Source organism: Rattus norvegicus, chromosome 7, assembly GCF_036323735.1.
Source record: "Rattus norvegicus strain BN/NHsdMcwi chromosome 7, GRCr8, whole genome shotgun sequence".
Taxonomy (NCBI): Eukaryota; Metazoa; Chordata; class Mammalia; order Rodentia; family Muridae; genus Rattus; species Rattus norvegicus.
In genome coordinates this window covers 47,246,597-47,263,802 of record NC_086025.1, presented here as the reverse complement: position 1 = coordinate 47,263,802, position 17,206 = coordinate 47,246,597, and the positions used below count along the sequence as shown (strand labels likewise).

Sequence of the window (17,206 nt, the reverse complement as noted above, 5' to 3'; positions counted from 1 at the left end):
CTTTTCGTTGGATTATTGGTCCCTAAGGCCTGGTTAAGGAATTTGATATCCCAAGGGAGTTTTTATAATTGGTTACATGGAAGGAGTTCTCCTTCCTAAATTATGGAATCATTTGTTTAAAAGTATTGTAGTTTTAATTAGAAAATAGGCCACAAGACGAGAGGGATCACGGCCCAAGAGTATCCATTACTTTGTGAAGTAATATAGTATAATTTTTTAAACAAAAAATGAAGAATAAAAATCATACAACAAAAATGAAGAACAAAGATGCAAAAGGGAACTTTTGTCATGTCTTGATATTATAAACTGAAAACTTGTAGTGGCTAAGTCTATAGTTGTTTATAATGAAATATGTTAAAATAAATTTATATTCAATCAAAATGACACTCTGATAATTAAGGTGGTACTAACCTCTATAATGCATAGTCTCTGCCTCTCAGATATAAGAAAGTAGAAATATATAATTCACTCCTTTAATGGCCCTACACAACCAAGGACTGACAGGCTTACATAGAATAAATCTGGCTTGGCACAGGAATTTTTAAATTTGGTGTTATTTATTTTACATCCGGACTACAGTTTCCCCTCCCTCCTCTCTTCCCAGTCCCTGTCCTGTCCTGATGTCATGTTCCCTCACCTGCAACACCCCATCCACAACTCCTCCACTTCTCTTCAGGAAAGGGGAGGACTGGCCTCAATAATAGCAGGCCCCTATAGCATATCAAATTAGCACATGCATTTTATTTTTATTCAAATCCAGGCATGCTTTACTGTATTGTCTATGCTTGCTAATTAGGTAGATTATTAAAGATGGATCTTTGTTATAGAAAACTATGACCTGCATGAACTAAGATATTTCTTAAGTGGTCCATTAGGAAATGGTTTAACAGTGTGTGTTCACAGTAGCCGTGGAAACTAGGTACAATCCAGCTTGTGGTGCCATCATGCCTCTATACAGCAACCTGTGGAGAAAAAGGAAAAAAGAAAACAGAACACCGGGCATATGCTAAGCTAGTCCGCTGTCCACTAGGAGGTCCTTTCCTCTGTCTTACCTAGAGATAACAGCAGTACAGCCCAGCTGTGTGCTCAGAAATGAAGAAAAAGAGTAGAGAAATTTTGTTAAAGATAGTCTAAATTTCTAACTAAATAAGGTTTTCAAGATTAGACAAACTTTATGAATCTCTCTCTCTCTCTCTCTCTCTCTCTCTATATATATATATATATATATATATATATATATATATATATATATGGGCTGGAGAGGTGGCTCAGTGGTTAAGAGCACTGACTGCTCTTCCAGAGGTCCTGAGTTTAATTCCTAGCAACCACACGGTGGTTCATAATCATCTGTAATGGGATTCAATACCCTCTTCTGGTTTGTTTGAAGACAACTACAGTGTACTCATATACATAAAATAAATATTAAATATTTTTAAAAAGCCCTTCTAAAATGCTCAATACTATCTCATAGAGTGTCACACAGTTATCCTGATATAGATATCTATTGAAAGGCTAAACACTACATCTGAGAAAAACCATAATTCTTAAAATACCAAAGAGAAGGATTTGTAAGTTATTCAGTTTTTGAACACAGCAATGTACATATTATTAATATAGACTTGTTCTAAGAGTTCTCGTATTCAAAGCTCACTGTTGTCCCCCGTCTTCTCTGGCTATTTCCACAGTGCAATTTTGCTGACTGCCTTTATTTCTTATGTTCCAACCAGACAATCCAGACAGGTATCAAGAAGCTGCTCCTGGACCTGACACTCGGTCCTACTTCCAGTACACAGGCTTTAGAATTCTTCTATTGTTGGTACTGGGAGCTCTCCGTTAGAAATATGGTCTAGGCAGCAGAGGAAGTATAAGATCTGAATCCTAGAAGTGAAGTTTGGCCAGAGTAGAGTGAGTTATCCCAGTGGGAAGGCAGCATTTGTTGGTCTTGGTGGTATGCAGTTGTTAAGGGAAGGTTTACCCTTGGTTTGGAAGCATCTTGTGACATCTGCCAGCACACTGAAAATCATTTCCAAGGAGGCATAGAAGAGGAAGAGGGAAACGAGTCATTGGAAAAATTCACCACTAGTATTGAAAGAAGAAAGTCATGTTATAATCCTTTTAGACGGTAGAAAGTAATTACGAAGAACAAAATTCAGAGCACCTCATTGGAATTGCAAGATGTATTCTGAATGATGTAACTTGTCTTTTCAGTGTGTTGTGCATGACAGTATATATGGATTCTGATATATTATTGGAATGTGTATCATAGATAGCAGAAGGAAGAAGTGGGAGGAACTAAGTAGACCAGCACAAGGCAGAAGGTGCTGGAGGAGGGTCTTGTGGGGAGGGAGGAATGTGAACAAAATGTAGGTCTGGGAGTACAGTTCAGCAACATGCTTGTATTGTATGCCAAACACACACACACACACACACACACACACACACACACACACACACACGCACACACACACATACACACACACACACACACACACACACAAATAAAACAACAACAACAAAAAAAAAAAAAACAAGAGAAAAACAACAAAAAAAAAACCCTCTGGGTTTCATCCCTAACACATCAAGTGAGGCAGATTTGTGATCCCAGCAATTAGGTGGTGGAGGCAGGAGGGTCAGTCGTTTAAAATAACAAAGCAAGTTTTTGACCTGCATGACCCTTTTCCAAAAGTGAATGAATGAGTGATCATATACATATGAAATAGTCACAATGAAGCCTATTAGTGTATTAGCCAAAATATTGGGGCTTTTTCTTTGTTTGGTTTGGTTTTTTTTTCTTTTTTTCAGTCTCATAGATGTTTAAGTGAAATGGATGTCATTTTATCATAGGTTGGTTCAAGGGAAACTGACTACATTTTAGTCTTCTAAATAATAGAGATTATATATTTTTTGTTTTTGAATGCTTATATTTTAATCTTTCTCTGCCTCTATTGATTTCCTATAGCATAGTATTCTTGTGAAAACCTATACTGTGACTTTAATCCATTTGAAATATTTATGCCACAGGTCTTCTCTCCTCAAGCCATTTACATTTTATCTCCGTTGCTTTCTTGCTCTGTCGAGTTCTTGATATCCCTTCTATCATTTTGTTTCTTCCCATGAGCATAGGCTGCTCATTCTCTCCAATACTATGTTCACAGGGCTATTTCTCTCAGATTTAATCTAGACCTTTTGTATTCTATGGAAGACACTCTTTTCAGTAAATATTTCTTGATGTTTTTTTCTTTTCTCTGTGAACCGCTTATCCAGTTTTTCATCTGTCCACAAGTGTTTGTTACATTCTTATTCAGGAGATTTGCTTTCTGGATTTGCAACAAATCTTTTATAGGCACAGTTATATTTTATTCTATAACACATTTCTAAAACTTCTATTTTGGGGTTTAGTATTGTATTCTTGTCTTATATTTCTAGGTTACTAACTTAAAGATTATTTAACTGATCTATCGTATCTTTGTTTGTCATGAATATATTCATGAGTATTTTTATATATGATACGTGAATGTGTTTCCTTGTGTTGTATAATACGCAGTGTCTGTAAGGCAGTAGTAGTCTCATCAGAGATTCCTAACCTTCTAAAGGCCTGAATGTTCCTTTCATAGTTCCTAAAATTCATTAGACAATTTACAAAATAAATCTTAGACCCTGAGTTTAATATAATAGTATTATTTTGGATGCCATTGAGTTTGTTTTCTCTGTGTCTTCTGCAGCTGCAAACAGAGAAGAGGATTTTTGTTTTCCTTCAGAAGCATGCTGTTTCTCTATAGGACAGACAGGATGTGGTCTGGGAGAAAGTCCACTCTTTAACAATAGACTATTGACGGAAAGTTGGGGGAGTGTAAAGAGGAAGAGACAATTTGTCTACACCTAAAATTACCAGAGGAGCTTGTTTACACGATAATATTAGATTCTAAGAATCTGTTTTTTAATGTTACCCATGTGCCTTATCTCTTTCAGTTGACTATGGTAAACTTTCTTCAATATAATAAGAATATTTTGTTTTTAATTCTGGGGGAGAATTGCACCACATTCCATCTAAAGAAACCAGACGGATGATAGTATTCCTCACAGCAATATAGAACATTTCTCCATCCCTTGTGTATTTTATGCTATCCTATGGAGTACTGTTCATAAGAATCAAAATGAGAGGAAGAGTGGAGGGAGGGGGGAAATTCGGACAGGATGCGTTGTATGAAAGAAGAGTCTATTTTCAATTAAAAGGGACAGAAGGAAGGAGCAACAATAACAAAACAAGAAACAAATGAAGAAAGGCTGGAAAGACAAATCACAACTAAAAGATAACAGTTTGGATCATTCACCAGAAGGTTTTCCCCAGAAGAATGAATGAAGAACACCAGGCCTCCAGACTTTCCTTACAGTTCCTACTGTGTGGTATTTTCTCCTTTGATCTGCGCGAGAAAAGATGTCTCAAGAGTACAGACATCACCGGCAGTGGTGTCGCCCTTTCTCCTACGCCTTCAAATAGCAATTATATTTTGGCTAAATTTATATTTATATTTAATTTTTATATTTTAGAGAGTTGCTATAAAAACTCAGATTTCTTATCCCTAGGCTCACTCCACTTTAAATGTGACTTGCTTTCCCTTCCAGAGACAGAGTTACTATATAGACTCTCACAGTACAGACCTGTGTGGTACATCTAAGTTGGTGCAGTTAGTGTCCAGCTGAAAGATCTAGGCTCAAACTCATGTCTCGTTTCCCTTTTCTCTCTTCTCTTCAAATGCTGCTGTATACAACTTTTGTTAAACGTCTTTACACCTAGATCTTCTTGGGGGCATATTGCTACTTGCCAAAGAACTTGGCAGCGGGTGCATCCTGTTGTGGGTCAGGCTTTCACTTAGAGGGCGTTTGAGAGGCATGTATATGTTTAACCGCCACGTGAACGAAGTAGCAAAGATGACCTTCTCAGGAGCACGATGAAATTTCAGAGTTCAGTCCGAAGAAAGAGCCTCTCAGAGCAGACATGAGTAAGGCTGAGTAAGGCGTAAGTCTAGGTGTGGGTCTTTTTTTAGTTTGTTCCAGTGAACAACAGTTGGGTTTCCTGGCAGTGCGTTAATGGAACGAGTGGTTTCTTTTTCTAAACTGTGTCTCAGACAGAGAGGAAGAAGGAACTAAGTGGATTGTGTAACTTTATAAATAGAAACAGTCCTGTTAAAATAACAAGGACACTCCGAATAAAGGCAAATTTTGCTACTAGCTGTGAAATCAGGCGGCAGACTGAATACAGGAGTCATCCTGTGGCGCGGCTTCTGGGGTTGGCCTGAAACTGTTGGATGGGAAGCATCCTCCAAACGTCTTTATTGTGCCCCACTCTATTCCAAGTGTTTCAGTCCAAATAAATCAAGACCTCTTCTCTGCTGGATATAGTCTAGTTGAAGACATAGGAAGCTTGTCTTCCACTACAAATATTGAATAATGAGTTCATATTTTTTTCATTATGGCTCATAACTGAAGTATCTGGAGCATTTATACTGGCAGAAACATAAAGGACAGAATGCTAGCTAGCTACCTTAGCTTCTATAGAAAAAGCCCTCTGCTGCCTTTGCCGTGCACCGTGTGGAGAGCGGTAGCCGATTAAATTCCATGGAATTTATGTTATATGTTAGCTCATCAGTTTCCAACCTCTGGCTCCCCCAATGGGGTTCAAATGGCTTTCATGGGGATCTCATATCAGATATGATACATATGAGATATTTACATTATGATTCATAACAGCTTCAAGCATATAGTTACGAAATCGCACTGAAAATAATGTTATGGTTGGGGGAGGGGGTAACGGCCACATGAAGAACTGTATTAAAGGACTGAGGCATTAAGAAGGTTAAGAACCATTGCTTTAGGTAGAAGCCTCTTATAAGAAGAGAGAAATCCATACGAAAGCCATGAAAACAATGTTTTCAAAGAATCGCATTCAGGTTGATAGGTGAAAGGAGAGATTATGCTACTTGTTCCTTGGTCAGGATTTAGAAACTGTAGATTTTTTACTTTTGTGGCATATTCTTCAGGGACATTATTGGACAAATAGGCAATGAACCCCCACCAATTATTTAATCTTCACTTGACCTGGTTAAAATGAAATTTCCCAATTAAGTGCATCATAATTCATGTTTATGTCTCACAGGAGTCCCTAGCACAATGTCTTAAATATGGCTAATATCTGAAGCATATTTGTTGAATAAAGAAAAGGAAAATGATTTTTATATTATTCGATTGACACGTGGTTTGGTTTACACCTTCTCAGAATGTATACTCCTTCATACTACTTATTATTTTTTCATGAATGTGGATGCCCTCTATACCATTTGTGTGTAACAGTGACCCAGAGTATCATAGTTTAGGCTTTTGTGTGTTGTAACAAATTCATCCAGAGCAAAACTACCCTAAATCACTGGTGTTCACAGATATCTGAAGACCATAAAATGCAGAAGTAATAAATGAGGTCATAAAATGCAGAGTAATGAAGAAGGGATACTAGAAAAGTCTCTTTTTTATGCCCAGGTAAAACTAAAACTTAGCAGATTTGAAGGAGTCATCGAAAAGTAACAATTGAAAACTATTTTTTTTAAAGTTTTACTTATTGCCTGTGTATGCTTCTGTTGCATCTAGGGCATTTGTGCTATGGAATGTATGCCATGGAGTGAACGGGGAGGTCAGAAGACAGCCTAATGCAATCCGTTCTCTTCTTCTTCCTTTATGTGCATTCTAAGGATTGACCTAAGGTAGTTTATGAGTATTGCCCAGACTTACATGACAAGCTCTCTTTCCTGCCTGGTTCTTCATGGTCCCCAAACTGTGTCGTATCTTTAGAGGTAGATTTGCCCACTTCTGTGGCTGCATTTTAAACATGGCTATAAAAGTCAATATTATAGCATGTCTTATTGACAATTCTTATTAAGTTCTTATATCTGTCATGGTTAGAAAATATTTCTTGAATATTCCAGATAAGTCCCAGAGTATTCTAGAAGCTAGTCCTTGTGCTAAAATATTAGTAAGGCTATGCGGGCATCTTTAAGACATGCTCTAACATGTAACAGTGTCTGGGTGTCCTTTCTTCCCATGTCAAGACGAACTGTGAAACTGGTTCTATTCAGCCATAACACCCACATTCTCTGACTATGGTAGGTTCATGAATATTAACAAAGTCCTCACTCTCTGTAGTAGTGCATGATTTAATTTTTCTGTTATGAACTTGTAAGTCCCTTGAAGTGTAGTAAATTCAACTAATTATGTTATACATTTTAGTTTTTATTTAAAGGCTTTAAGATACACTATTCCTTAGACGTGAAAATATTTCTCTGTATTCTATACTGTGTTTCTTCTTGGTCATTCACTCCTGTAGAAAGAAGGTTGGTGACAGAAATAATTGGTGACTTCTTTGATTTTGTCTATACTTCTGGTCTCTCTTCAAAGGGGACTCCTCTGGTCTGGTCACTTGGCATGTTGAGCTATTATCCCTTGCGATATGAACGTTTAATTGTATTGACAAACATCATGCATCCTTTATAAGACTATACGCCTTGTCATATCACCAGCTTTGGAAATTAAAGTCCTTTCAGCATGACTACAAAAAATATACTAAGGTACTAGGAACACCTAGATTCAGGCACACTAGAAGAGTGTGTGTGTGTGTGTGTGTGTGTGTGTGTGTGTGTGTATTGCTCATAATTGAACCCTTAAACTTTTGAAATACTAGGGAGTTATTTCATGACTGACCTAGAACCACAAACCCAGAACTTCAGCTATCTAATGGTGATTTATTATTCTCCCTTTAGTGTTTCAGTTCAATAGAGGAAAGGAACAGCATTGTGGTCCACCGGCTACAATATACAAATGGAGCCAAAGTCTACTCAACTCTTACTCTAATCCGAAGCTTTTCTTAGTGCTTTTATTATGATTAGTTAAGAATTAATCCTGGACCTAGTTCTAAGAGAATAAACATTTCAAAAAATCTCAGGTTTCTTTAATTTCTATTTATTTTGATAAACCTTCCCTAATCTCCCAAAATATTCCCACCATTTGAATTTTTACCAATCTTTGCTTCATGGTTTAACTGAAAACTCCAATCTATCATCCTTTGCATAAGATTTTCAAGTGTGAGGTCAATTCCAAAGATTATGCATTTGGCGAGTAAAGGGAGCTTTTGAAATTGTAAACCTTACTTTCAATGCTGCTTTGTATCTATGGGCTTAAAACACTTAATATTGATCAACAAATCACATTATCTTGGTTGGATTCTTTTCTCTCTTGTTCCAGTGGAGAGAAGAATTATGGGTCACCTAAGAAAAAGAGCTATAGGGGGACAGAAATAGTGTTGGATGATTTCAGAAATGCAGTGCCGACATATATAATGGACATATAACCATGGCGTGATCACATCTTGAAATCATTGTATTTTTGTGAGTGTTCTGTTTTTTAAAATGCTTTAAACATGGATGCATTCCAGAAAGCAAATAAACAACCAGCAATAGCATCTTCCCACTCTTAAGTGCTAGCCAGAACAGCTGAAGATATGGAGGGCTGTCGTCTCATTGGTCTTCACGTGGGCTTGACAGATGAGGAAATTAAAGTGCGATGATGCCAAGCAACAGTGAGATAAATCATAGACTGTTAGCTCTATAATTTCCATTGATCCAACGTGAATCATTATTTCCATATTAATACAGGAGCAGGAATTAAGCAACAGCTGCCTCTAGCAAAACAAAGTAACCATATCTAACTTTTGAAACATAATGCAGCGCTCTAAATCAAAGATAGCCAGAATGAGCCTATCAGATCCCATGGGTGACAATGGAGAGACACTGCTCAAAATAACTTTCAGGCCAAAAATTATCCACCAAATGGCAAAGACTCATAAAGCACACGTTTCCTGTAAGTTCATAATGGTGCTTTGTAAACTGCTTAGCCTGCTTTAAACATTTAAAGTATATATTAATGTTTAATACACACATACTCTAAGAGTGTATCAATGGTAGGAGCTGACGAATTTTCAATAAAGGAGTACACCTGTGAAACAAATACAAAAAAGGAAACAGATATTTGCGATTTCTGACACAGACAATTAGTTACAGTTTAGATTAGTTTTACATGCACGTGTGTGCTCACACACACACACACACACACATACACACTACATAGACACACACACACATTCACATGCACATATGTATCCCACTGTAGAGTTTTCCCACAGTGCATATTCATTCTGCCAAATGTAAGAATTTGGATGATGTATAATTTTGCTGACTTTATGAACAATGATAATATGAACAACACTGCCCTTCTTTTGTGAACTAAGAAGCAGTATTGGATGGAGAAACATGTAGGAGTGAAACTGATAGCCACTGGGAGAATAAAGGTGCCCAGACTTGTTGGTTGTTTCCCAAATTGGTTATAACCAATGGCTTTCTTACCACATGGAATGCATCTCAAGGTGCTCCCGTCTCAGCCCTGGGTCACCCATTCCTATGACATCAAAAACTTAGGTACTGTGTGGGATTTATTGTAGTTGAGATTTACAATTCCGTGATAACTAAAGCAAGTTATCACTTTCTATAATTTATTCTGTCACTGATTATTCTTTGATTGTATATTTCAATACATTTTTGCTAGCTGCCAGTGCTAAAGATTATGACTCTACTTTCCCCAATAATTTGTAGAATTTAGAGCTTGTAAATATTCTGGCTATGAGCTTCAAAAGGTATATATTTCATAAATTATTTCAATGTAAGTTTTCAATTAGTACACTATCTGTTCATAGGCAAATTATTTCTAATTGTCAGGATATAGTGTATAAGAAGGTGTACATATTTACTTATAATAATAAAGTTATCTTTCAATAATTTCCATTTGTTGATTTTAGTTCAGTAATTTATTCTCTCATTCACTTATTTGACCATCATTACTCAAGTCTTGTTATATTTGATAGTTGTACAAATGGGATTAAAAGCCAGAGTTGACATTAGAAAGGAGAAATATTTAAAAAAATAATTTTATAGCCTAGATATGGGATTGAATCTCAGTGGTCAGTACTTGTCTAGCATTCCCAGTGCCCTAAGTTGGATTTGAAGCTCTGTAGCTTCACACACACACACACACACACACACACACACACACACACACACACACACACACATACACACATTGGACATACTTTGTCATACAGAGTACTAGGAAAATAAAATTAACTCATTTTATACTTTCTTCTCAAAAATGGGCATTACACTATTCTACATGCTGTATGAATTTTAAAGCCTTCATTTGAGTTAGTTTTTTAGACCGAGACAAATTAGTTCCTGACATTTCAAAGTTCGAATTAAGATTTAATAAAAAGAGAACTTTCCCAGTGTTGTTTTGCCAGAAGAAACAATGGTTCTGTTTGTCTCTTCAAGTGGAAGACAGTCAATATCTTCAGAGGCAACTATCAATAAAGTAACTTTATTGTATTTTTGGTTATACTTCATAGTACCTCACATATCGAACTCAAACAAATAGGAGTAAATCCACAAAGTCTTATTTTATGATTATTGTCAAACAAGGATATTTTTAGTTAATTTTGGAGTAGAGAAAACTTGCTGGTCATTAAACACTAGGTGTTTTAACAAGATTTCATGGTTAAAGATAGTTTTCTTGATACAGGTAGATAAAGAGGAATGGTCAAAAAGTTGGGAGCGAACCGTATAATCATGTGTGTTTTGTGTGTGCTGAACATGCAAACTTGCTTTGGGATAATTGAAAATGAATACTCTAAAATATTGGTGCAGTTTTTTGTGGTTATCTACATGTGCTTTAGAAGTCCAATTTCTTAATTTCCAAGGTTATCCTCCTCTCAATCATATCATCTATTCTCGGTTTCTTTCTAAATATTTATCCTATATAAGCTTTCAGATTTTTATGCTTACACTTTTGATATGGAGTGAAGAGGGGCAACAAATGATTTCTTCCAACAATGCATATATGACAATACCTTTAAAGCCCTGCTCTTAATTCTATTTCAACAAATAAGCAGGACTCTGCAAGGCCTTGGCTATCCTTAGTTTTTTTATATTCTTATCATTTGCTTTTATGTAGTTATTTAAGCCTGAAAGTGAGGAGCACTTTCTGACAAGATCACAGGGTGAAAATTTGGAGGAGTTGTTGAAAAATGACTCATGCTATCAAGTCTTGAGGACAATTGACTTTCTTTTCCACCAAGAATGAGCCTTCACTAAGATGCATCACTTTGTTATGATACCAAACATTACACATCAGAAATATACTCTCTATTTCAATTAAATTATCTTTCCAGTTTCATGGGGTCCCATTAGTTAATTCTTGACCTTAGTGCTTGAGCATTGGTGTTCTCTTGAGGAAGCTGTCTCCTGTACTGATACACTCAAGACTATTCCTAACTTTCTGTTGTATTAGACTTTGTGTATCTAGCTTTACATTGTGGTCTTAGACCCATTTGGACTTGAGTTTTGTGTGAGGTGATAAATACGGTTTGACATTCTTCTACATGTAGACATCCAGTTAGACCAGTAACATTTGTTGAAGATGCCCTTCCTCTTCCATTGTAGAGTTTTGGCTTCTTTCTCAAAAATCAATTGTCCTTAGGTATGTGGGTTTATTTCTGTCACTTCTATTTGGTTCCATCAATCCACTTGTCTGTTTCTTTACCAATACCATGCAATTTTTATCACTATTGCTCTATAGTACAGCTTGAAGTCAAGGATCTTGATATCTCCAGAAGTTCTTTTATAGTTCAGGATTGCTTTAGCTTTTCTGGGTTTTATGCTTTTGCATATGAAGTTGAGAATCTGTCCAAGATTTGTGAAGAATTGTGTTGGAATTTTGATCGTGACTTCATTGACTCTGTAGATTGCTTTTGGTAAAATAGACATTTTCACTATGTTTATCCTACATGTCCAGGAGCAAAGAAGATCTCTCTCTCTCTCTCTCTCTCTCTCTCTCTCTCTCTCTCTCTCTCTCTCTCTCTGACAGTGAATAAATAAATAAATAAAGAGATAAAAGAAAGAAAAAAGGACTATTTCTCCAAATATAACTTAAAGAAACTATATTCTAATTTTCTGTATATGATGGATATGTTTAACTTGGAGGTATGTATATGACAGAGGTGTATTAAATCCACTGGAACTGGAGCCATAAAAGATTTTGACCATCATGTGTGGTGAATTAAAACCAGGTACCCTAGAAGAGGAGTTAATACTTTTAACCACCAAACTATCTTACTAGACCCCCAAAATATTATCTTTTGAACCATTTTCGAATAAGAGGAATGCCATGGTTCTGAAATACCACAATGAATGGAAAATAATATCCTTACCATTAAATTATCTTTCAGTGCTGTGAAAATTATAACATTAAATATTTACTTTAGTGAAACCATCACCATCTCTTTCCTAAATATTGTGTGAATATGAAATAGTATTTGAAATCCTTTCCCAGGCATGGCAGATTTAAGTTCATTATGGTCTCTGAAAAGAATCTTTCCAGAACTTGAGTGGCTCTACATTTTCATATTTATTTTGGACAGTAAAAGAATGAGTCTGTGCTAATTGTTGAAAATTCATTTAAAAGTATCAAATTTGGCACCTGTTTTACAAATATTAAATGAATGTTTGACTTGTTTCAGACTATATGCATTCATTTAAGTTATCAGAAGAATGGAAAGCTAACCAAGGGAAAACTGAATAATGAAAGCATTGCTCTGACTTTTGAGATCTAGGTCTTTAGATCTAAAGTCTAAGTTACACTTTGACCTACATAAATTTTTAATAAGAAGTAGGTATCTTATTCTAGTATCCAGAATAATACATTACATCCCTTCAGTGAATGATAACTGTTTTCAGTAACTTTACAGTTTGGGCTTTAATTCTTTGAACTGTCATATGACAATAGTAGAGGATACAGAAGTCTCTGGATGGGAGGAGGAATTTCAAGCTTCTTAATTGGTTAAGTTTTATTCAACATGCCTGAAAAAAAACATTCTATTTATTTTAATTATTTACTTGTAATAAAGTATTGATGCATTATATTTCATTTTGGAAATTTTCTTTTGGCTGATTAGAGCTACGGTTCTCAACCTTCCTAATGCTATGACCCTTTAATATAGTTCTTCATATTGTGGCGACCCCCAACCATAATATTATTTTCATTGCTACTTCACAACTGTAGTTGTTGAGCACCACTAGGTTGAAGCATTTTTAGACATATGTAGCACTTTAAAAAATTCCTTTACAGATAACATCTTTTTGAAAAGGTTCCCTGGGATTGATTAACTCTAACTCAAAGTAATTAATTATATTTTAATATCTGGGAAAATAAATATAATATCATCGTTTTAAAACTGGAGCTGAAGGAATTGTGGACTATCACATATGCAAAATATGTGGATGAAAAGTGCCCACTTAAGCTTCTAACGCTCTAGGGTTAAGACACAGAGTATAGTGCTGTGCTTGCTTTTCGTTATCAGTGTGTCTGTAAGCCAGAGAAGACATGGGTCCAATGAAAATTTACATCCAAACCCAAAGCTATCTGTGCAATTTGCCAAGAATAAAAGTGCTTTTTACATTTGAGGCAAAGCCTAATCCATATTTATTTCCTGGCTTGAGGAATTTCGTGGGGTCAGTGCTACAGGAGAGCTCCAAGGGGGTTAGGAATCTGGCCTGTGATTTTCTTCCTGGCTCTGGCTTCTGAAATAAAGCACAATCACTTATAATATTTCAAGAAGTTATCCATCATCCACATTGTAAAGCTCATGGCAGTTATTTAAACTCTAGGGTATGGCTTGAAGATTTTTGTATTCATGGGAGGTGGAGAAACATGAAAAGGAAAGGAGACAGGGCCTTTTAGAGGGGATTAGATTCCATGTGGATGAAGAACTTGACTCAAAACACATATGTTCTAGGAAATGTTTGCTGAAGGCTGGGTTGTTAATTATGGATTTCAAAGGCTGAACCATCTATCTCAGATTCTCAGAAGTGTGTAATGCATATAACCGTGTTCAGGGTAATATCTAAAACCCCAGCCATTTGCATGCACAACTTTAATGGCCATTTACCAAAAGAATGACTGAGAAAACAGATACGTTGAAGACAGATGGGAACTCATAGCCATATTTGTTATACTATCTCATTGTGGTTTTTATGACACTGTGGGAATTCTGCTTCCAGAAAAAGGGGAGCCTCTCTATTTTCACTTCAGCCTGACCGCTTTTCTTCAGGGAGAGCAGAGACTCACAAATCAAAAGTTTGCTCATGCTAAAACCCCAGGAACAGACATAAAAAGAAAATCTTGCTTCATAAGCAAGCCTATTCACACAACAGTAGTTGTTCTACCGAAACCCCAATTCAAATGAAACAGAACCAAATCTCTTGAAGTATCAGCTGGATCCCACTGGATATGCTGCATTTTACAGAGTACGCTCTCTGGACCTTTCTGCTGTGGTTTCCTACAGAGGACGAAACAAGATTCTTTACCCCAACCTGAGCCCATAAACTGCTCCTGTTAACTCACTGGCATCACAACCTCACAGGTATTTCTTTTCATTATATTCTCTGTGGTGGCAGGAAGCATAGACCCTTTTGCTATTTGTCAACGAGTGAACATGTCATTTAAGATAACCCATGCTTTCAGTCACCTTACCGAAGAATGAGAAGTAGAAGTTAGTCTCTCGACTCCAATTTCAGCTCTCTAAATCTCCCATTTTAGTTCAGATGGAACTTTCTTTAGTCCCTGCAATTCTTAAAGTGTTTTATTGAAATACATGATAAATTTCCTAAGTATTCATTCACATCACTAAATTGACCCCTTATTAATTTTGCTGTATAACTTTGCAGACTCATAACAAATGTGATTCAGAGATGTTTTAATATACAAGCCCTATGTTAAAATTCTTGGCTTCTTTGTCTAAGAGGAATGTATAGCACCCTGAGATAAGGCTTTATTTTGGTCTTCTAAGACAAAGTTTTCAACATACAGTAATTGTTCAGGCTCTACGAAAATTAGGTATGGCTGTCAGGAAAAAAGTTTTCTGGGTAATTCAAAAACTTTGAGATGTCTTTTCTTTGTAAAGATTTGTTTACTTTTCTTATTTATTTGTTTGTTTAGTTTTACACTCCAGATTTTATTCCCCTCCTGATCCACCCCCTGAGAATTCTACATCCCATACCTCCTCCCCACCCTACCTCCCCACTCCCCCCCCATCTCTAAATGATGTCTCCACCCCACCCACCCCACCAGACCTCTAGACTCCCTGGGACCTCCAGTCTCTTGAAGGTTCATCTTCTCTGACTGAACCCAGACTACATTTCAAATGTTATCCCCTTTTTATCCTCTCACTTTTTCCCCCTCCCGCTGCTTCTGTGAAGATGCTCCCACTCCTACCCACCCATTCCCACCTCAACAACCTGGCATTCTTCTACACTGGGGAAATGAACCTTCACAGGACCAAGGGCTTTTCTTCCCAGTGATGCCAGACAATGCCATCCTCTGCTACATATATGGCTGAAGCCTTGGGTCCTTCTATGTGTATTCTTCGGTTGGTGGTTTAGTCCCTGGAAGTTCTGGGGTGGTCTGGTTGGTTGATATTTGCAAACCCCTTCAGTTCCTTCAGTCCTTTCTCTAACTCCTCCACTGGGGTCCCCGTGCTCAGTGTGATGGTTAGCTGCAAGCAGCTTAATCTGTATCAGTAGGGCTCTGGCCAAGCATCAAGAGACATTTATATCAGGATCCTGTCAGTAAGCACTTCTAGGAATCAGCAATAGTGACTGGGTTTGGTGACTGCATATGGGATGGATCACCAAGTGGGGCAGTCTGGATGGTCTTTCCTTCAGTCCCTCCTCCACTCTTTGTCCATGTATTTCATCCAGTGATTATTTTGTTCCCCATTCTAAGAAGGCCTGAAGCATCCACATTTTGGTCTTCCTTCTTTTTGAGCTTCATATGGTCTGTGAATTGCATCTTGGGTAATCTGAACTTTTGGCCTAATATTGACTTATCAATGAGCGCAGACCATGTGTGGGGTTATTTGTTTGTTTGTTGTTTTATGATTGGGTTACCTCACTTGGGATGATATTTTCTGGTTCCATCCATTTGCCTAAGAATTTCATGTAGTCATTGTTTTTAATAGCTGAGTAGTACTTCACTGTGTAGATGTACCACATTATCTGTATCCATTCATCTGTTGAAGGACATCTGGGTTCTTTCCAGCTTCTGGCCATTTAAATAAGGCTGCTGTGAACATAGTGGAGCATGCATGTGTCCTTGTTGTATATTCAGAATCTTTTGGGTATATGCCCAGGAGTGGTATAGCTGGGTCTTCAGGAATGTCGAATTTTCTGAGGAACCGCTAGACTGATTTCCAGAGTGGTTGTACCAGCTTGCAATCCCACCAAGCAATTTATTTGTTTACTTTATGTACATGAGTGCTCGATCTCATCAAGTCCACCTGCACTTTAGATCCCATTACAGATGGTTGTGAGGCAGCATGTGGTTGCTGGGAATTGAACTCAGGACCTCGGGAAGAACCCTCAGTGTTCTTAAACTATTGAAATATCTTAGTCCCAGTTTGAACCTTGCCCTAGCTCATAGTGCTAGTCTGTTTCTTTTCCTTCCCTCACTCAAACTGTCTTCAGGTTCATTATTCTTTGGACTTCATTTTATTTCATCATAAATGGAATTGACTTCCTCCTGTTAATTTAAATGCACATTGAAAGTACTACTCTGTATAATCAAAAAGAATATGGGGGATATGCGTTAGTTCATAATTAGCTACTCTTGAATTATGGTACTTTGGAATCTTTTCCAAAGTATATATTTACTTTTAAAAAATAGATTTTATATATGAGGATATATCACTATATGAGTGCATGCATTGTACATGAATGAATAAGTTGTAAGAAAATGATAACTTTGCCTCTTAAAAGAAGGGGCACTGAGAACCTTAAGATTCAAGGGTACAAGTACTTTATATACTAGAAAAGCAGACCCTCTGTAAACATGCATACATATATGTATATATATATTTGTATGAATGTATATATGTATATATTGAATGTATATATGTATTTTATATTATCTAATATTTTTATCTTTTACATCACTTAAAAAATTGAGCTCCTCCTCACCAAAAGGTTGTTGAAATTTAATAATAACTGACATGTCTTACTTGTAG

General features: G+C 36.7%; 1 protein-coding gene across 11 annotated transcripts in view; it reads left to right on the top strand.

Annotated features, from left to right (window-relative positions):
- The window catches only part of Nav3 (neuron navigator 3), a 788,263-nt gene that overhangs the window by 463,037 nt on the left and 308,020 nt on the right, over positions 1-17,206 (top strand). Inside the window, exon 2 of one of the 11 annotated variants that reach the window (XM_039079118.2) lies at positions 14,450-14,566. The exons of the other annotated variants lie outside the window; for them this stretch is intronic. The gene's annotated coding sequence lies outside the window, so the exon portion shown is untranslated. The remainder of the gene's footprint in view (positions 1-14,449; positions 14,567-17,206) is intronic. 11 annotated transcript variants of the gene reach the window in all.